This window comes from Prionailurus viverrinus, chromosome A1 (assembly GCF_022837055.1).
Source record: "Prionailurus viverrinus isolate Anna chromosome A1, UM_Priviv_1.0, whole genome shotgun sequence".
NCBI lineage: Eukaryota > Metazoa > Chordata > Mammalia > Carnivora > Felidae > Prionailurus > Prionailurus viverrinus.
The window spans coordinates 170,619,502-170,644,168 of record NC_062561.1 but is presented as its reverse complement, the minus strand read 5'-3'; the positions used below and the strand labels follow the sequence as shown (position 1 = coordinate 170,644,168).

General features: G+C 40.0%; 1 protein-coding gene across 2 annotated transcripts in view; it reads left to right on the top strand.

The window, feature by feature from the left end:
- PJA2 (praja ring finger ubiquitin ligase 2) overlaps nt 1–24,667 on the top strand; it is a 311,879-nt gene that overhangs the window by 1,186 nt on the left and 286,026 nt on the right. For both annotated transcript variants that reach the window (XM_047862964.1, XM_047862975.1), the window contains exon 2: nt 7,302–7,491. The gene's annotated coding sequence lies outside the window, so the exon portion shown is untranslated. The remainder of the gene's footprint in view (nt 1–7,301; nt 7,492–24,667) is intronic.

The window sequence follows — 24,667 nt, the reverse complement described above, 5'->3', positions numbered from 1 at the left end:
AACTAAACCATGTGCCTTGGGGGCCCAAGTAGCTGTGGCTGTAAGGTGACTGGTATGGCTGTAAGGTGACTACAAGGACTATGGTGTGATATGGATTCTTTTGAGTTCCTTTGAATGCTTACAAAGAGAAATGACAAGCACAGATCAAAGGTATGACATGAAAACCAGAGAGCTTCCATAACAACTCTTAAGAGAATTTCAGATAAATGATATTTCTGAAAATTAAACACAAAATTAAAAATTTCTGGTTACTGAATTACAACTTCCATTGAATTCACAGATGTACCAAGTTTCTCATGCAAAAGTTAGGGTATCAGTTATTAAATAATAGGACTTCAAAACTGAGAATGGGTTGGGCCCAGATGAAACTGGCAATTTTGAAACATTAAGTCACTCTGGTCCTTTCTTACCAGTGGAAGTAGGTTGCTCTCCAGTGTCTGAGGAGGTAGATTTCCTCTGCTTGAAAGCTTTGTGACAACCTCACCTGGGGACGATGCTTGAAAGGGAATATATATTCTCCTCAAAACCCACCACAATCACCCTCTGATGCCACTATAGTCTTAACTCTGCATGCTCTTGGGGGATATGTTCACACCAAGGTAACTACAATGTGATTACTATGTTAATACATAGGCAGAAACCTCTTGAACATGTGTGGGAGTGGCTTCTACCGGCATCAGACCATGGAGGGTGGAGTAGAACACTATATTGAACCAAATTCGTTGTTAGGATGTTAATTTTTTGTTTTAGCTTATGCAGCTAGAGGTGGTTCTAACAGTTTGGTTGATTGAAACTTGGACTCATTGGTGGCATACAATTGTTGAAGTTGAGGTGCCCAACTTTCCCAGACATGTGGAACAGGGAATCCATGGTTTAGGGAAATGTTATGCTTATCATATACAATCTGCATACCCGTCTTCAACTGTGTTCCATCAAAGGCCCAGAGACACTCCCTAAGCCGAAAAAATGAGAAATAAATTAGTGAGAGGAAGACATGAATCTTTGAAAATCTGTATGGATGTCCCCCTCTGTAGGCCATGTATGATTATAGAGGATGTACCATTGATTTGGGCATCTGGATTTCAGTGGAGATGACAGAACCTAATAGCAAGAGGACAAGTGGCACTTGGGTATCACATATAATTTGGTTACATTTGTGTTAAAGGGCAACGACAAGTATGTATAGGCACTCAGACTGCCTTGGCCCACAGAGGTGCCCTAGGAACAAAACAGATAGGCAACCAAATAAGAGTACTGCTTGATATTTATAATAGGAAAAGCTGTAAGTCAGGTGGGTAAAATCTAACTTGAGTTAGTATAGTGGACAATCACAGCTTCTCACTCAGTTTTCACACCTAAACCAATTCACAGACTCAAAAACCCCTTGACTGAAGGAGACTCCTTCAGGAAGGACCCTTCACCTTTGCTACAATACACAGTGTAAATGCTCCCTTAAGCGCTGTGTGGCCATTTACTAGAGTGACAGTACATTGAAGAAAATGAAATATGCAAATCTTTTGAGGTTTATTAGACACTGGATCTGAATTGATGCTAATCCCTAAGAATAAAAAACACCACTTTTATGATTCAACCAAAGTTGGAGTTTATCTTGGTCAGTAGTTAAATGAAGTCTTAGCTCATGTCCTACTCACAGTTGGTCCTGTTAATTCATTTGATCCACACACCAACTGTGTGGTTATTTTTTCAGTTCTAGAACTGACAATACCCCCCGCCCATTGGCTTTTTTTCCCATGAGATGAGGGCCATTATGATAAGAAGACCTATATGGGAAACTCCTGGATATTTCACTGTCTTCCAAGATAGCAAACCAGAAACAATACCACGAGAAAAGACTTGAAAGAAGCAATGGTGGTGATACCTATCACATTCCCACTTAACTCACCTATTTAGCCAGTGCAAAAGTCATATGGATCTTGGAAAATGTGGATTACTATAAACTTAATCAGGAGGTAATTCCAATTGTGGCTTTTGTCCCAGATGCAGTATTTTTACTGGAACAAATCAATGTAGCACCTGGTACTTGGTATACAGCTATTGATATAGCTAATGCCATCTTTTCTATACTTATTTATAAAAAAAAACCATCAGAAGCAGTTGGTGATTACCTAACAGGGCCAATGGAATGCCTTTACAGGGTTACCTCAGGGGCACATCAATTCTCCTTAATACAGCCTACAGAAATGTTGATCCTCTTGACATTCCACAAAACATCACACTGGTTCATTTTGGTTGTTCAAAATGACAACATTATGCTAATTGGATCTGATGAACTGGAAGTAGCAGGTATTTCAGATGTCTTGGTATGGTATATTTGAATTAGAGGGCAGGAGAAACTAATCATGAGCATGAGATGACAACTCTAAAGTGGTCCTGGCATGTCCCACACTTTTAGGGTGGGACAAGTTCTAGGATGGTACAAGCTCTACCAAAAAAAAAAAAAAAAAGCCACTGAGAGATGAGATGAATCCAAGAAAATGGCATAGGTTAGAAATGATGAGGATTGGGAAAAAGAATAAAGTGATTGCTGTAGAGACTGGTCATACCAATCATGTGGCTATGGAAGGAAATCAACAGCCTAGCTGGTAGGAAAAGAATACCCTAAACCCTGGGAAGTCAGGGGTTGGGGAAAGAATCACTAAGCTTCTCTTGGCTCTCACTTATAGGACACCTGACCTGGACTGTCCTCTCAGAATTCCTTTGTAAGCTTGAATATCCATCCTTAACTTAAATCCTGGTCTCTTAGATGTTAAAACTCAGATCTGTAGTTTTTAGATCTTAAACTAAGGACTGTTACCTTTCAGGTGGATGACCTCCACCTGAGATGATAGAATAAAATTAATTTTCTGGACATCATTAAGATTCCCACTAGGCTGGTATTATTGTCAGTCCCTTGGGGTCTCTATCATGTAAGGAAAAAAACAAAATTCTCTTGTATGTTTTTTCCAGACCAGCAGTAGCTGAATTTAACTGCTGCATCTATCATTCCCTCCTGACCCTACTGACAAAAACTTAACAGCTTTTCCTTCAAACATTGGAGAATTAAACCTTGACCCCCATGTCAGCAAAATGCCATTGCTGAAGTCACTACAAACATATTAGCAGAATCTAATTCACCTGGAACAGTCCATACCATAAGGGCTAGGCTGGTTGGCTATCATAGCCAGATTGTTCTCTTCAGAAGCATTGCAGCCTGCTTTGCAGGAAATTATTTAGCTCCAATCAAGGAGTTTGCCCACCATAAGGGACACAGAATTGACTCACCTTTATTGTAATAAAGGACATTTAACATTCCTAATACAGTTTATGCCCCCACTAGTGTACTTATACTCATGTGAGTGTACTTATACTCATCAGACCTCTACTTGCCTGACAAACATAAACCATTTTAAACTCTCTAATCCAAGTGATTATAAAAAATCATGTTGCCCCAGACCTCCTGCTAGCCAGTCAAGGGAGAATATTTTCAAATGCCAACACCTATTGTTTCACGTAGATTAATGAATCAGGAAAGTGAAACAGTCTATCTTCTGCCTTAGAAAGCAGTGTGGCTTTCTCAGTTCAGTCTCAACAACACCTGAGACGTACTTAACTGGCTTGGCTGTGGATGGGGAACCTTTTTGTAATTTATCTTTCAAGTTAGACTGACCATCTTTCTAGGAGTCATAGCCATGGTCACTCTGATCTGCTCTGGCCTAAGATGAATGGAAAATATTTGGTCCAAATTTCTACAATCAATCATTATAATTAATTAGGTAATCTAATGGGTGGCCCAGACTCTTGAAAATTATTCTTACTTGGATACATGAAAGGTCAGGGGTGGAGTCAGTGGTATAGAGCCCTGTTGCCACATGACTTTCCATGTCTTTACATAAGCCAAGTCTGATCAGAGTCTTGGTGGAATGCCCTGCAATTCCTCCACGGCCAAGGGGAGATAAGTTTCTTTGGAGAAGCAGACTGCTCTAAAGCCTTTTCTCATCAAACTCCCTAGTTTCAGTTGAGCACAGGACTTTCTATGTTACTCCACCCACTTTCAAATATAAGTTCAAGCTTCTGTGTAAGTCTAGAAACTGCCAGGCTATAGTTTAGATGGCTTCTCAGGAGAAGATCAACCCATAACTCTTCTCTGTCATCAGGTCCCTCCAGTTTACTGTCATCCTGTGGGACTAGAGATGTGGGGAGGTGACACCACACTGATACTGTTTTTGCTGTGTAAGTAATAAATTACCTAAATCCAGTTGAGCCTGTTAGCATCTTAATGGTTGAATCTCTGGAAGCATGGCAAGCCAACATCGTAACTTCAGTAGTTATCCTTGTGGTTCTACCAGCTACCACACCGCTGCATAGGGGGTATTCAACTGCTTGTTGGTTAGAAGCGTAGGATTTTCCTGATCTGGAGAGTGAATAAAGCCACTCTAATGCAGCAGAAAATACTCATGTAGAAAAACAAGGGTGGGCAGAAGCAAGACTTTGACATATTGGGGTAACCGAAGCCTGCAGGGATGAAGCAAGTGGAGAGAGAGATTAAAGACACAGGAAAAGGAAAAGTGAAAGAGCACGGTGGTAGGTAGCAAAGAAGGTATAGTGATGGGAACCAAAAGCTCTGAAAAAGAGAATCACTATGGCAGGAAGAAGACCTCCCCTCCTCCCTCTAAGACCAAAGAAGTCAGCCTCCTCCCTGTCTTCCTATCATAGAGCTCCTGTGATCTTCTGGTCTCTTACTGGATCTCCTGTATGATCTTGTCCTATTGTCACCACTTTCCCAATCCTCCAGCTTTGTGAAAATTTCAATCACATGTTCTTGCCTAAAATCCATCAGTAGTTTCCCAGCACTCTCAGATCTAATTCTAATCACATTGGTATGGACCCTAAGTTCCTTCCAGTTCTGACCCCTGCCTTTCTATCCAGCCTTGTCTCTTCCCGCTCTTTCACACACAATCTTCATCCAAGTTATGCTGAACAACTTGCTTTCTCCCTGTTGAGCCAAGGACACAGGGCCACTATGTACAATTGTATAGACCATACATAGGACACCTTTAATCAGTGCTGTACATATTGCTGATATTGTCAATTTGTGTAGTTATTGGAACTATCTTCTGGAAGATGGCAGTAGAGTATCTTATCATAATGAAATTAATATGACAATTTTGTGATATGTGGAAATAAAGCACCCTGAATAAAGGTCCAATTTTATAAAACTTGAACAAAGGTGCACCTCATATCCTTGGTATAATTCTTTATGTTTAGCATGCCTTTCAGCTGCCTTGTCCATCAGCAAACTCCTACTCATTCCACACAGAAAAAACTCAAACACTCTCTCTTCAAATACATTACCAGGTATTTGTTTATAACTACTTATTTCATGGTCTAGAAGTATTTGTGTTCTTCTCCCTTCTCTGAATTGTCTAGTGATGTGTTTTTAATAGTTATCTTTATGTATTTTATCTTGAATGGGCACATGAGGTGCTCTGGATCAGAGATTTCTTACTACCCCAGAGTAAGTAAGAACTGCATGCTACCCCCTGCCAGCTTGCCCCAGGTATTACCCCTGGGGCAATATCATGAAAGACAATGAAAATTTTTCTACATCAGTGGCCAGGTACTCTACAGACAGGGGACGAGAAGTGATTTTTCTGTGTTTATGAAGGTAAAGGATACAGCTGTTCCTCCTCATCTCCTGAAAGAGTCTCCTCCTTACTCCAGATGTTTCTGAGCTCTGGGGCTTCATTCCTAGTTGGAATTTAAATAACTAGAAAGGTAATAATCCAGTCTCCCAGCACCTTCAGAGCTAACCTAGGTGCCTATCCCAGGACATAATATTTTGCTCTGGGGAAGATAAGAGAAGTTTTATTCTCCCTTTGGATCTGAGCAATTAACTCTGTTATTAGGGAAACAAACAGCTAAAGGTCTCATCCTTATGATATGAGAAAATGTATTAGGAAAAGTAAAAGCAAACATTCTCTATAGTGCTTATGTTTCTGTGGCTTAGGAAGCTAGGGCTTTTTGTACAAACATTTTTTTCTAAGAAGAAGTTTTATTTTACTGTATCTGGAAGCTGCATGAGGGCAGGGCAGGACCCATATCGTAAGGATTCAATCTGATTCCTTCTCCAGGACACATAGCTTTTGTGGCTTTGGGAAAGTTACATGATATCTACAAAACTCCATTTTCCAACATGCCACATGGGGATAGTAATAGCTATTTTTCAGCATTTACTGTAGGATTACAAGAGGTAACACATAACATGTTAGGAGAGCATTCCCCAGACACCTTCCATCTTCTCTGGGAAAGAAGAATGTTTCCAGGAAGCAGTGAGTAGGGTAGAGAACACATGAAATAGCCATTACAGGAAGCAGATAATGGAGCCCTCATTGGACAGCACTGGTATGTCATAGAGGAAGTCTACAATTTTCTCTCCCTGACATTGATCCAAGGAAAGTTGGCTGTAAGGATGAACCAGCAAGGACCCTTTGTAGCAGGATTCAAGAGCAATGGCCATGTGAGGAGTGCTCAGGGAAGGAACATATTATACTATTTTCCCTACCCACATAAGTATATTTTTGCAGCTGAGGTTTGTTAAAATGGGCAATCAATGTAATATTGAACAGGAAAAAAGCCTGGGGTGAGGTTTCTGGAAGGTATGAGGTCTAGTTCCATGCTTCTAATGATGAGAAGGTCTATATCTACAGAAGATCCTGAGGTTATATTTGGTAACAACTGGAAAATTTATCTCTTCCCTTGCCAGCTGCTACTCTAAGTCTGTCTGAACTCTTCAGTTGCCTACATACATCATATCTAAGATAAAAGTTTGGAAGGAGGAAGGAACAAAGTTCTGAGTACTCATAACTTTAGAAAATTTTATAATTGTGATTGCATAAAACATAAAGGATGGAAGGTTCAATCCTTTTATCTCCTACCTGTTTGGAAAATCAGTCTGCCAAGGGCCCTGAGCATCTCTACACATTATTTCTGGGTATGCCAAGAATAAAAGAGACCCTGAGTGCTCTTTATTTGGGTCATTTTTCAGGATTGTATTTGCAGCCAGCAACCTTGAGGAACCAAGTAATACTTCCTTCCAAACAAAGAGTAGGCTTACTTACCAAAACTGTAAAAGCAGTGTGTTCTCCAAGTTCAGTATTCTTTGGCTTATGACAGAAATCTCCTATGTATATGGCACCCACTTGGGCTCCTTCTTTAGACCCTGTGGGATTTGAGGGACATGGGAAACTAACACCAACATCATGCTCATGCTGCTTTGACATGTTCTTTTGTCTCTAATCCAGGCATCTCGTGTTTTCTGCTGGTGTCAATAAAATAGTGACAGACCCAAGACCCTTCGCAGATCTTGAAACTACTCGCCTACCTAAGAGAATCTTGACATTGTTGACATAATCTTCACCTCCCTTTGCTTTTCCTTCCCTGAAAGGAAGCTGAGAGAGAGGATGAGTCAAGTAACAGTAAACTTCGGAGAAGGTAAGGGAAACAGAGCTAAAAGAAGAGTGCCTTTTCTTCATAGTGTTTCTCACTATTTGAAATTACTTATTGTCTTCTGAGTGTCTCTTCCAATAGAATGCAAGCTCCTGAAAGTCAGGGGCCTTTTGATTTTTCACTGTATCTTAGTGAGTAAAATAGTGTCTACAAATGTCAAGGCCTAATAAATATTCATTGACTGAATTAATTATTATTTGGGCCTTGAGGCACCAGTTGGGGTGAATTGGTAACACTCATAATGGGTTGCTCTGGCTCATACTGGAAGTCTCTTTGCTCTTGAACTGCATTTAAACCTACTCCTCTTGTCACTGTGAATCAATCAGCACTCAATCTTTGTGTTCCTATAAGGGTGTTTATATAGATAGAAAGACAGACAGAAGATAGATAAATATACACATATGTAGGTATGTATACAATTTTAATAGAATTTCTCCCCAAATTATTTTACTAATTATCTTAACTACAAAGAGAATTCCAATATGGGGATAGATAGAAATAAACTCCACATAGTGAATGACCAGTGTGTGATATGACCAGTTGTGCTTTTCTTGTGCTGCCCCATGTAATTCTCACAACTCTGGAAGTTTAGCATGTTAAAATCTATTTAATAGATAAAGGAACTTCGATACAGAGTGGTTAAGCAATCTGCTTTGGGATACAGAGATACTAAATGGTGTGGCTTATTTTTTCTGGCTTCCAAACCCCTTGTCTTTTTGATACAGCATTCTACAGAGTTATGGTATCTTATACCTTGTATACAGTGAATAGATTTTCTGAAGTAACTTTCAGGATGTGTATCAGTCAGGGTTTGGTGGTGCGAACAAATAGAAACAATTTTAGTTATTTTTAAGAAGAAAGGCATTTAATAGATTGTGCTTGCAAAAATGAATGTCAGGATTGGAGAAGTGAGTTATAGACGGAGCCTCCAAGAATGAACGATTCCAGTACAGTACAGAGTTGACCTCTCAGTGGAGCTATGACTGCTGAGGACTCTTGGATGCTGGTTTCAATAACATAACCCATGAGGGCAGGTAGAGCCAGAAAACTATTGCTGTCCCAACTGCCACAACTACTTATTGTCATCAGGGGGCTGAATGATGGGCCATGGAACACTACTTCAGAAAAAAAAAAATGTTTCAATGATATTAATTATAAGAGAAATACAGCCAAAAGTGGTCACGAAGATGTCCCGTCTTCTCTTATGTTTTCTAAATCTTGCATGAATGTATCTAATTGACAGTATCCATAGCTCTAGGTGCAAAGAAGTCTAGGAAACGTTGTAAGCTTCCAGTCTGCATTATGAAAGATGCCATAAGAGGAAAGTGGAATGGGCATTAGATGAGCCAACCTGCAGTACTTAACCACCGGCAGTATTAGGAGAAATACAAACACACGAAATGGGTTAAGATGTTTAAAACTGACTCTGTCCAGGAAAACTTATAATATGTAATTATTAATTTGAATTCCAAACTCCTGACATTAAAATCTTTATGGCTATAATTTATCTTGGGGGAAATGTCATCCATGCACATGACAACGAAGGCCAATAATATATCTAGATGTGGATATAACAGAGAAGGGAAAATTATTTGTGGTGTAGGATCACTTTCATTCTTTTATAGTCCTTTGTTTTCTGACACTGTTATTGGCATGGTTTTTGGGAAGAGGAGGCTTATATCTAGCAGGCCCCAGGTCTTCCTCTGGATTATCTTTGGCTCTAGTTTCTCATATGCCAGCACAGTACTCAAATAGGAAAAGCTTAACAATTTAGTACTCCAAAGCTTCAAAGACACTTAGCACATACGAAAATTTTACATGCCCCAGGGAGACACAAAGATTTGCCTGAGATCTCATGGAGACTGGACTTGAAGCCAAGTTCTCTGGCTCCCTGTCCAAACCTTTCTTCATCCCAACAAAATCAAGCCTTGAATTGTATGCCTCCTAAATACAAAGTGATATTGTGTGTGTGTGTGTGTGTGTGTGTGTGTGTGTGTGTGTGTAACAGAGAGAGAGAGAGAGAGAGAGAGAGAGAGAGGGAGGTGGGGGGGGCACCTGGCAGGCTCAGTCAGTTAATCATCCAACTTCAGCTCAGGTCATGATCTCACAGTTCATGACTTCCAGCCCCATGTTGGGCTCTGTGCTGACAGTGCAGAGCCTGGAACCTGCTTCGAGTTCTATGTCTCTTTCTCTTTCACTGCCCCTCCCCTGTTCATGTTCTGTCTGTCTCTCTCAAAAATGAATGAACATTGGGGCGCCTGGGTGACTCAGTTCGGCGTCTGGCTTCGGCTAGGGTCATGATCTCACAGTCTGAGTCCGAGCCCCATGTTGGGCTCTGTGCTGACAGCTCAGAGCCTGGAGCCTGTTTTGGATTCTGTGTCTCCCTCTCTCTCTGCTCCTCCACCACTCGTGCTCTGTCTCTGTCTCTCAAAAATAAATAAACATCAAAAAAATGAATAAACATTAAAAGAGAGAGAGAGAGAGAAAGATTCCATTTATATCAAGTTCAATAGCAGGCAAAACTCAGCTATATTTTCTGGGAAGCATACTTACATGTTAAGTATGAAGCAAAACAAGGACATGTTAACCGTCAAAATCTGGTTAGTAGTGAAGCTAGGGAGTTGTTACCAGTAAAAGGCACATGGGAACTTCTGGGGTGGTGGCATTGTCTCAGGAGACTCAGTTTTGTAGGACTCACGCTTTTTTTGTTGTTGTTGTTAATTTTGAAACCCAGTGTCATGTATTTAACTTTCTTGTCTTTAATAACACTTCATTTTAGTACTTACTGTATAATAGAGACAGGCTAGGTGCTTTTCATGGATTATTTCCTTAAACTGCCAAAAGAACACCCTCATAGAGGCACTGTTATTATCCCCACTTCATAGATGAGGAAACTGAGACACAGCCTTCACTAACCTGCCCAAATCCACACACTTAGGTAGCAGAGCTGATATTTGATTTATCTGGCTCCAGTATGAGCTGCTTAACCACTTTGCTATACTAGCCACCAGAAACTTAAGGGGTGAGTAAATTATGGACCTCTCTTTTCTTTATTATTTTACAGTCATAAAAGTTAGTTATGATAACTATGTTAGTAAGAGAAAAAAGGCAGGATACAAGATTATATGAACACACACATAGTGGTTACATCTATGTTAAAAATATATATGCATAGGTTTAAAAGACCAGAATATAAAACACTGAAAAGTTAGGATGATGAAAATGTGGGTACACCCTCTTCTTTGTTTTCCAAATTTATTTTAAAGTGGCCATATTAAATTTACAATGGGAAATGTGCTATAAAATAAACTTCCCATTTACCTGAAACATAAAATTTCATTTCCACACTCTTCTTTCCTACAGCTTAGTATAATCTTTAGAAGCCTCTTCTGCTCAATAAGTGACTTCATTACTAAATTGATGGCACCAGATCATTCTAGCTATGCAAATCACAAACCCACAGCCAGCTAAGGAAACGGCGGATAAAAGATTACATTAAAAATTAAAGCAACGTGTGGAGATATGGAGATAATGTGCTTACAATTATTTCTACATATTTAATATTTATGCAATTACAAAGCCAGTCATGACAAATCTTAAATCTTGAGTCATATTCTTTTTGTCCTCTGATACTTTTGACCTTGAACTGAGACCGCCAAACAATATATAAAAAATGGATGTGGGAGAAGCATTTCCTTTGGCCTATAAATGATAAATGCTTTCTTCTTAGAAAGTGATCTCATTTCTTCCTAGCCTTTGTTTATTTTCAATGCCTTGTATTTTTTTTTCTGTGTTATATTCTGATCATCCTTGAAAGCACTGGGCTTTCAGTCTTCCACAGTTTGGTTGTGTTGTTTTCTGGTGTTGCTGCTGTGATGTGTTTTCTGTCAGAGGAAATTTACAGGCACATTAGCCTACTTGACAGGCACAATGAGCCACAAGGCTCTCCTAAGGAGAAACTTCCACGTGCTGTGGTAAGGTTTTCTCGGTCTCTCCATCCCACCCTCTCTCTTACATTTTAATACCTCCACCATGATTCAGACACAAATCCCAGCCACTTTCACTTATCGCACTTACCTTGGATCCTGGATTTAACTCTCTGGTTCCTGGTAACAGCAGTACTTTAGTTCTGCATTAATTAATTCATATTTCTGCAACAATCTGGCTACAGTAGTTTGTGGATTAAGCCAATGTCTTTCCTTACAGTCATATAAATACCAAGTAAGAAATGGATGGGAATATTTTTTTTTCCTATGATGAGTCATTGATACAAAGAGGGGAAAATAGCATCCAAGAACTATACAAATGAAAAGCAATATAATTAAATTGTATGTAGGTTGTTTAGAGAGAAAATACTAAAACAATTTACTTTTCTCAGTGTGTCATAGAAAAATGGTCAACAAGAATCAATAAAACTTATTAAAAATTCAAAAACATAAAATGAGACATAACTGAAAGGGTAAACGGTTTTCTTGGCAGATTCCAAATAAATCAAAGTATTTCCCTACAGCCACTGGGGAATGGAAGGCCTGTGCATTTGCAGTTTCATGTATATTATGTTGCCCCTAGGAGAGTAAATTTGCTAAGATATAGCAGTTCTGGTACATTCGGACCCTGACTTCATGCCAAACTATCTCTTCACTGTAACATCTTCCAAGCCTTTTTAGTGAGTTTTGAAGCGTCAGTTAAGTGTCCGACTCTTGACTTCAGCTCAGGTCATGTCACGGTTTATGAGATCAAGCCCTGCATCAGGTTTTGCACTGACAGTGTGGAGCCTCCTTGGGATTCTCTCTTTCTCGCTCAAAAAAAAAAAATTAAAAATAATAATAATAATAATTTTTGAAGGGTGGTTTTGAGATCATCCTCTTTGTCCTTGGTATGTCTGGATCATATGCATGTTAATATGTCACCTACAGAAAGTATTTAGAACAGTCTGTAGGGTGCCTGGCTGTCTCATTTGGAAGAGCATGTGACTTGTGATCTCAGGACCATGAGTTCAAGCCCCATGTTGGGTGTAGAGATTATTTAAATAAATAAACTTTAAAAAAAGGAAGTTATTTAAAATAATCTGAAATCACATGTAAATTTCCTGCATGATTCCATAATCATGAATCCATAATCTTGGTCTGAGCTGCTCTATTTGTTGAATGAATAAAGAAATGAATGAAACTTGCATTATATGGAAAGTTAGAATAGGTGGTTTCCTGGTAGACTCATTCTTTAGAGAATTAATGAGGAACACTCTTAGTTTGACTCTGTCGTAGTTCAGGCTGCTATACAAAGTACCATATACTGGGGAACTTATAAGCTACAGAAATTTATTGCTCACAGACCTGCAGGCTGGAAACCTGAGATCTAGGTACCATCAAGGTTGTGTGAGGGTTGTCTTCTAGGTCGCAGACTTCTTCTTATGTCTTTGTCTTTACATGGTGGAAGGAGCAAGAGGGCTCTCTTTTATAAGAGCACTAATTCCCTTCATGAGGGCTGTACCCTCATGACCTAAGCACCTCCCAAAGGCCGTACCACAAAGTACTATCACCTTTGGGGCTTAGGATTTTAACACATGAATATGGGGAGACACAGGAACATTCAGGCCATTGTTGGCTCCCTTCCCCTTTTTCTTTCTTGGAGCTATACTCTCCAAGTTATTTCAGAGTAGCCAACTGCATCTGTGTTCTCATGTATGCCTCTCTCTCCCTTCCCATCTTTAAAAGGACAAATAAGTCTTCAGTTCTAGCAGCCTACTGGTCCTTAGAGAGAGTGACCCATTCCTTCAGCTCCCTAAGAGTGAGAGCAGGCCATTGATTCCTATCTTTAGAGTGGTTCTTCCTTGGTCCAGTTTTCTGCTATGACAGGGATTCTTCTTTCTGCCCTTTGCTCTTCTGTAATGACTGCAAGGATGAGGAGAGGAAACTAGTTTTCCAGGCTGTCAGGATGACCAGGGACCACCTGCAGCCAGTCCAGAGCAATAATAAGAGGCACCATTAATCTGCCCATCATCTGGAAAACACAAAAAATGTCAAGAACAGGAATTGTTTACCCTCACACAAAGAAAACCAAAGCCCCCGTTCCTGGACTTATATATACCGCCATTGTCCATCTAAAGGTCTTCAGAAATGGAATTCATTCATCTAGAGTGATTTGAGTAAGACTTTTTTCCTGAAATAGGAGGCCAATTTAGACAACACCTCAAGGTGTTTTTAAATTCATTTTTTGTTGGTTTTATTTTTCAGTTCACAGGGTCCTAAAACAATGGATACATTTTTACAAACAATATAAATTTCTGTCCATATCTAAACCAGTGGGAGATTTTCTCTAATTTTAATACTGAATTATTTGTAACAAATAATCATCAAACACTTCTTTTCCAGGCAGGCACTGCTACAGAAGCTGGATATACAATATAATGCAGACTGCATAGAGATGCTGAGAATTATTTGGGCCCTCTGATGAATCCATTCACCTTTTTGTACCCACTCATACTTTAAACTGCACTCAAGTGAGCTCTTCACATTGTAGGTTTCACTTGCCTCCTGGATCCCCTAGGACTAAACCAAAGACACTGAGTTCTAGCTCCTTTATCCCAACCCCAGCCTAGTGGATGAATTTTTATTGGCATGAGCGTATTCAAGAGTAGAGCTTTATTATCTCCCTAAAGTCCTGAGGACGTTTTCTTTTGGTACCAAGAACTCTTTACTAAAAGCCAGTGCCCAGGTAGATGAACTGCCAAAAAGGAGCCTAAAACATGCAAACATTTGCTAGTCTGGATGTCTGTGCTCATAGCTATCTAGGGAGCTGCTACAAGATGGATGGAGAGGCAAAATTACTCACTTGGAAGCTTGGCTGTCAAGAGAAAATCCAAACCCAGGAGCTTTTTTCCTAAGAACCCCTATGACATTTTATTCTTTAAATAAATCTTTTTTTCCTCTCCTTAGGTGAGAGATTGACATTTTAAGATCAATCATGCCTCTGCTTTGCAGGGTTGGTAGACTTAGAACAGGATAAATGGAAATTAAGCAAAATTTCCATTTTTTTGAATAAAAATGCTCAAAATAGCTATATTCTAATTCAGTCTAAAAGAGGGATGCTCTTTCCCCAGTGGTCATTCTTATTACTATGGTTATCTCCAGACCTTTTGATGTCAAAATTTCACCCTGTTTTCTCTAAAAGAACCATTCTGAGCACACACCTGCTGTTTGAATAGCAGCAGAAAGCAAAGGAATCTCATAGTATGTTTTTCTGCATCATAGCCAAGAATGTTTTAGTGCTTCTGATATAGTCACAGGTTACCACCTTTCCAGCCTCTCTGCATCATGAGATAAGTTTCAGCTACTACTATAGGCTACAGATGAATTATTTCCTCCTGTTTATATTCTTCTTCTTTTTGTTTTGTTTTGTTTTGTTTTACTCAAGCTGTAGGTCCAACGTGGGGCTTGAACTCATGACCCTAAGATCAAGAGTAGCATGCTCTACCAACTGAGCCAGCCGATTAGCTCCTCTTCTTATTCGTAATGGTCTTGTTAGCATTTGGCCAGCCTCTCCCCAAACCAGATTTGGTTAGCACTTGTAACTAATTAAAAACTATGTTTTAAAAATATAAGGCTCGGAGGCCATTCAATTAGTCAATACACATTTATTGTGAGCCTACTATGTGCCAGGCATTGTCGTTGGTGCTGGGTGCTATAGAATTCCAGGGAGCATGCTGGGGTCAAAGGAGCACGAGACGAGCATTAGAAAGTGCCATTCTAGGACCAGTCTTACCTCTGACTAGCATGTGAGCTGACCGGGGCAGAGCCTTCAACCTCTGGGGTTCCAGTTTTCTCACATGCAAAATGAGGGGTGGAGAGAGCTACTCTTCCTTCAGACTCCTAATGTTCTGTTGTTGCTGCTAGCTTCATTAACTCACTGCAGTGGAAAACCAATGGCCTCACAAAAGCAAATGCTTTTATAAGCCTTCCCAAAGGGACCTAATTCTAATCCAAGGAGCAATTTCAACGCTAAGACAGATGCCGCTCAGAGACCCAAGAAGACATGTTAAGAATGGGTACATATATGTTTTCATTTAAATCTATATTTGAGCCTAATTACCCCCAAAAGGCTTGCCTGCTTTCCAGTTGCTCAGTAGTATAAAGGAGTAATCTTTAAACATGGAGGGTCAATTAGAACTCCAAACACCATAGTCTAATCTCCCGGGATGATAATAAATCCAACTTACAAAAACAAGCAATAACTCCAGGTAATTCTGGACTTACCATAGTGGCAGGCCATCAGGACATGTTAAAACTCCCCAATTCTGTGGCATTTCAGGAGTTTCAATAGTTTTCAGAGCCCCTGAGACTATTGCTATTTATTTGTTTGTGAGTATTGACAATAAAATGAATGCTTGCTGCTTGTACAATATTGTATTGTTCCTAATTTGCAAGCCGCTAGATATTCTTCTAATATCATGTGAGCACTATGTTTTTTTCTGTCTTCTCACTCTACCAAATATATCTTATAAGATGTTTTTTAAGATGTATCTCAAGTTGCAAAATAATACTCAACAGTTTGGTATTGGGACCAAGCAGATTATTTGAAATTCAGCATGATTCCCCAACTTCTGACATAAAAAACCAGGGGAAAAATAACAAAGGAAGCCTTATATTGCTTTTTATATCTCCTCACTCGGCATTTGTGGTTACTTCATTTCAATTTCTTGTATCAAAAGGATATAGTAGCTTAGCATACACCATTGCTCAGAGGGAGGACAGTTCCTTGTTTCCATTTCTTAAAAAGAAGACCCCACATATACATCATACACATTTTTTTTTTTTTAGTGAAGAACGGTAGTAAGGTATGAGTTACATTGAATGGCTCTGTTTTCCTGACCTGCTGATAACATTTCATGGCTTTCTCTTGTTTCTTTCTTCCTTCTCACTATAAATATCAGAGCTGATGCCTGACTTTTACTGCTGCCTTTCATGCAAATTCATTGGGCTTGCAAATCAGCTACTGATTCTGTGAACCTTCTCCCTGACCTACCCTTGCTCACACAGTTTCCTAATAATGGGGCTAAGGGGCCACTAAAAATACACAAACATTGTATACCACACTGGTTTGAATAGTAAAACTCGAAGGTTGGATTTTGGACTTACTGTTTCAGCTCATTTCTGTCCCTTTGGTGCATGGTACAAGGCAGCTGCCTACTCAACATGTTGCCTATTGGGAGGATGGCAAAAGGGCAACCTGGACAGGTGACACAAATGGAGAAGGAGAATAGAAATGTTTGTAACAAAGCCTTTCTGCAAGCAGTAAGTCTACTCCCACTGCAAACATTGTTGCTCTTTAAAAACAACATTTCAAGGGGCGCCTGGGTGGCGCAGTTGGTTAAGCGTCCGACTTCAGCCAGGTCACGATCTCACAGTCCGTGAGTTCGAGCCCCGCGTCGGGCTCTGGGCTGATGGCTCAGAGCCTGGAGCCTGTTTCCGATCCTGTGTCTCCCTCTCTCTCTGCCCCTCCCCCGTTCATGCTCTGTCTCTCTCTGTCCCAAAAATAAATAAACGTTGAAAAAAAAAATTAAAAAAAAAAAAAACAACATTTCAAGATACTTTACCTTTCTAAAATGAGCCACCTTCTCTACTAATAGTCCAGGTTAACATTCCATCAGACATAGATAGATGTCTGACCTTCTCCTAGCACTTTACACTCACATTCTTATTCTGCCTGATTAAAACTTAGGAAGCAAATGTAGTGGGTGTATTGGGGTGTGTATATATATACACACATACACATACCTCTGTATACTCAAATGCCATACTGATTTAGAAATGGAAGACTAGGATAATTAATCATGGTGATTAGCATTTTTGAGAACATAATATGTGTCAGGCACTATACTCAACACTTTATTACATGCTCACACACACACACACACACACACACTGTCACTGAACACAATATGAGGGAGAAACTATTATCAACTCCATTTTATACATAAGGAAACTTACACACAAAGATGTTAAGTGAGTTTCCCGAATCACACAGCTATAAGGTATCAGAACAGGTAAGCACTAAGCTGCTTTTCCTAAAACCCAAATGCTTATTTACATCAGCCATCAAGTTACGCAATATATGTGTTATTTGGGAACCTGTCTACAAACATTAGATAAACTTGGGTTCTGTTGCCAATCTTCTGGATTTTGTGATCATTCTGTCTTCCCAAAAAAGTGAAAGTTCCTCAGGTTACAGCTCCTGGAAACAAACCTTTAAACCTCAGGCTCTTGGACCATGTTGGCTAATATGATAGCACATATGGGTACTTAAATTAAACTAATGTAAGTTCCTCAGTTGCAGTAGCCACATTTCACATGTTCACATGTGGCTAGTTGCTACTCTGCGAGCCAGCACAGCCATTGAACATTTCCACCATAATAGCAGCACTGCTCCAGGAGGCAGATAACCTGAGGAGATACAGAAGTGCAAATGATCCTTGAGCCCCTTCTAGAAAAGGAACTGACATGTGTTGCCAAAGAAGGACATTTATTGAGAGCCTGCCTTGGCCAGGCACCGTGCTAGATGCCAAAAGCACAATGATCAATATGGATCAATGAGGCAGAAATGACCTCTGCCCTTCCTGGAGCTCCCATAATCAGTCATCCGAGTGAACACTGCTGTGGTAAGGGAGTCTAATGTGCTAGGAGGCCTAGAAGACCTAGAAGATGCATCATCAAACCCTGGCTTCGGAGCAGGAGGAGGGCAAGGCTTTCTGGAGAGAAAGGAATGTAAACTATGATCTTGATCGTGAGAAGGCTCATGAACCACATCCAAGAGGAAAAGTGTTCCTGACTGAATGAACAGCCTGTGTGGAGACTCAGAAGTGTGGATAATGCTTGCTGGGATTTGGGGGAGTTTAAATAAGTCAATAAAATTACTTTCTCCAGCCTGTTTCTTAGAATCAGAGCTTGGATAATTTTTTTCCCCCGCATTTTGACAGAGTTATTTTGCATGGAGGAAAGGCAGTAGAGAAGCAAAAAGCAGAGGACAGTTCAGAGTAGGCATCCAGGAACCATAAGTGGCTGGTAGCTACCCCGTACCACTCAAGTGTTCCAGTATGAAGAATGTGCATGGACAGAAACCTTGGATGATAACAGTACAGCAGCCACTTTATATGAAGGACACTTGCCAGATACTGTGCTGGGCAGTTTACTAGCATTATTTTACCCAGTCCTTACCATAAGCCTAGCTACTTCCCTACATTTATGTTTACAAAATTAAAAATTGGGGGGTGCCTAGGTGGCTTGGTCAGTTAAGCATCTTACTTCAGCTCAGGTCATGGTCTCATGGTTCACGAGTTCAAGCCGCTCTTCGGGCTCTGTGTGGACAGCTCAGAGCCTGGGGCCTGCTTCGGATTCTGTGTCTCCCTTCCTGTTCCCCACCCCCACTTGCACTCTGTCTCTCTGTCAAAAATAAATATAACATTTAAAATTTAAAAAAAAAAATTGGTAGAATGACGCATGAGATAGAACAACCTGAACTCGTGAGCTCTTCTGCTGAAACACCAGATTATACAGTCTCCCCAGTTATTGCTCCTTCCCTGCCCAGGCTAGTACCACCTAAGATGACCAGCTAGAGGAATGGTTTCACTCACATGAAGTCATGGAAGAAAAGCCAAAGAGTAGAAATAAGAAAGCTTGTGCTGCAGAAAAATTAGTTTGTACCAAACTAAAAGTAAAGTGTAACCCAAAAATGAAAGAGGTGGCCAGGGGAAATGCCCTCTTTCTTACAGAACCTGTCTGTTTAATAGTTAACCATTTACTAATACTGATTAATCCCAATAGGAGACTTTTGCTTTTTAGCCCCAGAATTTTCCAGAAAAATAGTAAACCAGGAACACTTGTATTTGTCATCTTATCCAGCAATGATCAGACTAATTTCAAAACATTTATGATTTACAGTGCAATAGTTCAAGCCAACTTTCTTCACAAACTTCTTTCTAAGATTGCCTCAATCTGTTGAAAACTGTTTTATGACTCAACCCAGCTAAAATTTCAGCAGCACGTATCTTCAGATAAAATGCTTCATTCACATCAAGCAGTAATTAAATGTGCAGGGCATGAAATAAGCAGCAAGTTTGGCTTCAGAGCCATCTTGCAATCTGTAAACGATCCAAGATAGACCATATGCCTTTAAATCTAGATGACTGCATACGTATCCAAGAGAAAGCTAACTGCCATTTCTCCACAAGAGTCATCAAAAGATGAAAAAAGAAGAAAAAAAGATGAAAAGGGATTTATGTAGCTTGTCTGATAAATTGTATATTAATATACATTTTCACTGAGACTTGGTAAATGGCTCTTAACTTTCCCCTTTGCTTCTTGATATAGTTCTACTAGAGAAAACATTCAAATTGACAACTCAAACTAACATTATTCTTAAGTAGGTCATTGCAATGGTCTGTGGTAGCTATTTGGACAGACACAGAGTTTTTGTCTGTCTAGCAAGGGTTGCCATTCCTCTTCTTTTGGTTCCTTACAGAAAGTTCTTCCCCATTCTACACTAGGGCTGGCCACCATTGTACCACCCTGACTCTTGAACAAGCTTGCCATGCCGCAGAGGGGTGATGGAGTCAGTCATGAACATGTGAAAGAATAAGGCCAATCTGAATCTCCTTGAGATTGCTGTCCAGATGGGGAAAGGAGAAGTCTTCCATCCATGGGCTTGCAAACCTAAGAGGATGTGAGAGTGGGGCTGCTGGTGGCCATCTTGCTACTGCATGAAGAGTGCCCACGTGAGAACAGTCAAGTGGGGAAAAGCAGAGCTGGGAGATAGAGACAGAGTGCTGACCATGTTGTTTGGGCTTGTGGATTCCATCATGTCTAATGTCACTTCATGAGCATTGAATGAGTTAAATAGTGACTGGCAACAACAGGAGGTGCTCAATAAATGCTATCCCCCATCTCTTTGTCTCTCTCTTTGACTTTGGCAGCTGCCAGATAAAGATTCAAACCATCTTTGGCAGCCAACACTTGTGTTTCAGGCTTTTAGAGGAAAGCCAGTAAGACAGAATGGAAAATGATGAGCACAGTCTGCACCTCAGAGCAATGCAAGCTGCATCTTATAGATATCTCTTTGGGAGCAGCCATTCTTTGCTCAGTGTACTCTCACAGCTCAGACAACCACCTGGCCCATAATCAACTGAGTACAAAAAATGATGCTTTATTTCCTGAAGGAGGAAGGCGGCGAATTGGCCAGACCCTAAAGTGGAACCTACTACAGGAAGCAGGCTACATAAGCACCTCCGTGGGCATGCAGCTTTCCAATGGCCAATCATGTGAAGGTGCCAATCTGTGCTTGTTTGGCTGCTTGCCAGTGGCACCATTCTATAGAAAGCAGGCAATCTAGACTCTTAAAAATACATAACTTATCAACCTCACACAGTGTTTAACCTCATGAAAACCAGACAGCATGGCGGTAATTAGTGCTAAATACTAACAGTGATTTAAAATTCGGTTGCAATTGGGCAAGTAAAGCCACCTCTACTGAATTACATTGGCAAAACATGCATCCTCTCACCCCTGCAAGGTTTTGATGATAAAACCTTGGCTTGCACAATAAATGCTGGTGGTTGATGATCAAATTGGGTTGTTGATACACTACAATCTGTACAATATGAAAATCTTAAAGGTAATTTTTGAGATCTTATGTTTGTGATTGTTCAACTCGATAAGCAACATCATAAATATCATAGAATTAAGAACTGGGATGGATTTTACAGATGAAAGAAACTAAGGCTCAGGAAGGTTTAACGAGCTCTTAAATGGCAAGGCAGGGACTACAAGACATGTCGTCTGGTTTTCAGTTCTGCCACACCCCACTTTCTCAGAGATGAAAGCACAGGACATCAGAGTTGGGCTGGATCCTCAAAGTCATCTAGTCCAACCTACTCATTTACAGGTAAGGCAAGGACATGGGGCCCAAAGAGATGAGGTTTTGCTGAAGATCAGAAAGCAGTTAGGCTAAAACTTATTGACTCCTGGACCAGGGCTTACTCCTTGTGGCCATGGATAAATCGGCTTTATTAAACTTAGTTTTCAAATGCAAGCCATCCCAGGGGTGCCTGGGGGGCTCAGTCAATTGAGTGTCCAACTTTAGTTCAGGTCATGATCTCACAGCTTGTGGGTTCGAGCTCCACATCAGGCTCTGGGCTGACAGCTCAGAGCCTGGAGCCTGCTTCAGATTCTGTGTCTCCCTCTGTTTCTGCCCGTCCCCTGCTTATGCTCTGTCTCTCTCTTTCTCAAAAATAAATAAACATTAAAAAAAAATATTTAAACACAAGTCATCCCACCATGTAACTTCCACCAAAGGGCAAGCAAACTAACAAACACCCAATCTTCAGGGAAATCTGGCAGTAGATAAGGTCTGGCAATAAGTTAGAGAGATGGGGTCTCCTTGTCAAGAAAGTGCATGGTAACATATAAATAAACAACTGAACTGAAAGACTTTGATCTGCCAGGTGTATTATATTTTTACTTTTCTCATAGTCACTGAGATCGAGAGGCTGCAGCTCTTTCTGATACTGAAACTTCACTACTTCAGCAAAAAAGGCCCTTAAATGGCCTAAAGCATCAAGTCTTTTCTCGGTTCTTGGTTCCTAATTTATTCTGATACAGTAGACGGGGTTAAACTAGAGTATGTGTGTTGTTGTTACAGTTTAAAGTTCATTGCTTTCTAAATTCCTGTAGGATATGTGTATACCAGGTAGAGTCTACATAACTGTAAATAAGTCTCAGTCTCTTTCTCCTCTCTAGCTCTTTCTGAAAATTAGAGGAGTTAAGTCATTCTATCTAAGGAAGAGGGGGAAGGTGAGAAGCAAGCCTCTGAGTTGCCTGTCCGCCTACAGAAGAACATTAACATTGTTAATCAGCATTACAGGCTTGGCTTGGCTTCCAGGGAAATGGTTGGTAGAGATATAAAATGTTTTAATCCTTTCTAAGCAATGTTGTCCTTGGTGATAGCCAGGAAGGAGGGATTTCTTCTTTTCATTTATACCTTTTAGCAACCTTGTAAAGTTTTGAGTTACTTACAATAAGAACCAAACTAATGTCAAATTAGGTTAATGAGGAATTATCAGCGGCTTGCTCTATGCCCAACATTGTGCTAAGCCCTCCTGAAGAGATAAAAAATAATATTGTTCTTGCCCTTGAAGAGTTCACTATCTTCATAGAGCAACAATATTTAATAATAAAAATAATAAAATATTGCTGTTCCTTGGGTATAGTGAATTCTAGTAGGGCTGACCCTCATCCAGTGGGGCATGACTCCGGGAAGCAGTCAGAAGGAAAGGAAGGTAGTTCTGAACACTGGGAGTAGTCCAAATATGAACACGAGGGCTGTCTCACAGGAACCCGTGAAAGAAGCCATCTCCATTTTCTTTTTCTTGCTTGTTTTGGCTTCCTGTGATGAAACTCTTAATTAAGGCTACAGTGTGAGTGGTCCCTTGCCCCACACTTTACCCCTTTACGTGTCGTTTTTTATGTGGCTGGGAAAGTGGTGTTGTCAAAGCTTCAGAGAGGTGGTGCAAAAGAGCCCCTTCATTCTTGCTTGTAATACCATCGTTCTCAGGCCCAGGGACTGTTATGGACCTGAACAGGTACTTTCCTCTGATAGTGAGTGATGAGCCTTAAGTGAAACCTGCAGTCTTGATTCTCATTACTGAGATTAAGAGTGTGGTTTTTGTGGGTTTTGTTTTCCTTGTTTATTTATTTTTTTATTTCCCCAGCCCATACCTTTGTCTTTTATGCAAATAATTCCCTTGAGCGATGTCTGGGTGGCTCAGTCAGTTAAGTGTCTGACTCTTGATTTCGGCTCAGGTCATCATCTCATGGTTTGTGAGTTCAAGCCCCACGCTGGGCTCTGTGCTGACATGCAGAACCTGCTTGGTTGGTATCCTTTCTCTCTCTCTCTCTCTCTCTCTCTCTCTCTCTCTCTCTCTCAATAAAATAAATAAACTTTAAAATAAGTTGAGGTAGCAGCCACAATCCTTGAACAAAGAATAATAGTCAACCAACTCCATTTATCCTTTTTGGAGCAAAGTAGATGTGCCTACCAGCTTCCCTTCTAAATTGCTTAAAACAGTCTCCATTATAGTTACTAGAAAGGACTTTGGAGATACACCCAAGGTACTGGGAGTTCCCAAATAAGTTCTTTAATTTCTCAGGATTTCTGCCTCCTTATCTCTAAAATATAGACAACCCTACTTCCTAATGATGTCATGAGAATTAAATGAGGTGGTACAAGCAAGGAGATAAATACTGTGCTTGGCCTGCGGGTGAATATGTAATATTGGCTTTTATTTTTATAATTATCCTTAACATCAATCTGGATCCTCTTTTCATTTAAATTTTATCATATCAAAAAGTATTGGGAGTGAGTCAGGGAAGGCCCACAATGTGCTCTGTCATTAGTAAAAGAAGAGGGAATGGTAAATTCAGGCTCAGATCTGTAACAGATGAATTCTCACAGAAATTTTTATTGTTCATTCAGTGTGTAATAATACCAAACAATAAAAATGAGCAGCAAACCACCTACTACTCCTCCACCCTAACAAATCAATTATTATTTTTCTATATTCTTTTTTGATTTTCTCCATCACCAAACATAATTTTGCAGTTACACTTACAGCAGTTTGGATCTATTCAAAAGCACATAAATGCCCTGATGAGCAATTATTGATTGCCTATGAAGTATCAGGCCTTATTCTATGGTACTGAGAACACAAAGAAGAAAACACCTTGAAAATTCACAGTCAGTCTAAATGAAATATGTTTTTTGTTTTGGTAGTGTGTATATATACATATACATATATATATACACACACATATATATATATACATATACTTCCCACAACACAAGGATTTTTACATGTTGCTACAGAAGAACAGAGGAATAGCAAGAAACAAAAGATAATGCATATTTCAGAGCTGATGGTAAAACAGAGAAATAACTGGAGACTGCCTGGCCAATCTATATACAATGGCTGGGCTCATTCAAAGAGGCATATCCTGCATTAGGAATCATTATATCACAGAAAAGATAAAGATAAGAAATAAAAAGAAGAGGATGAAAGGAATTCACATAATACATGCATTGTGGGATGTCTGCAATAGTGATGACTTCAAAATAA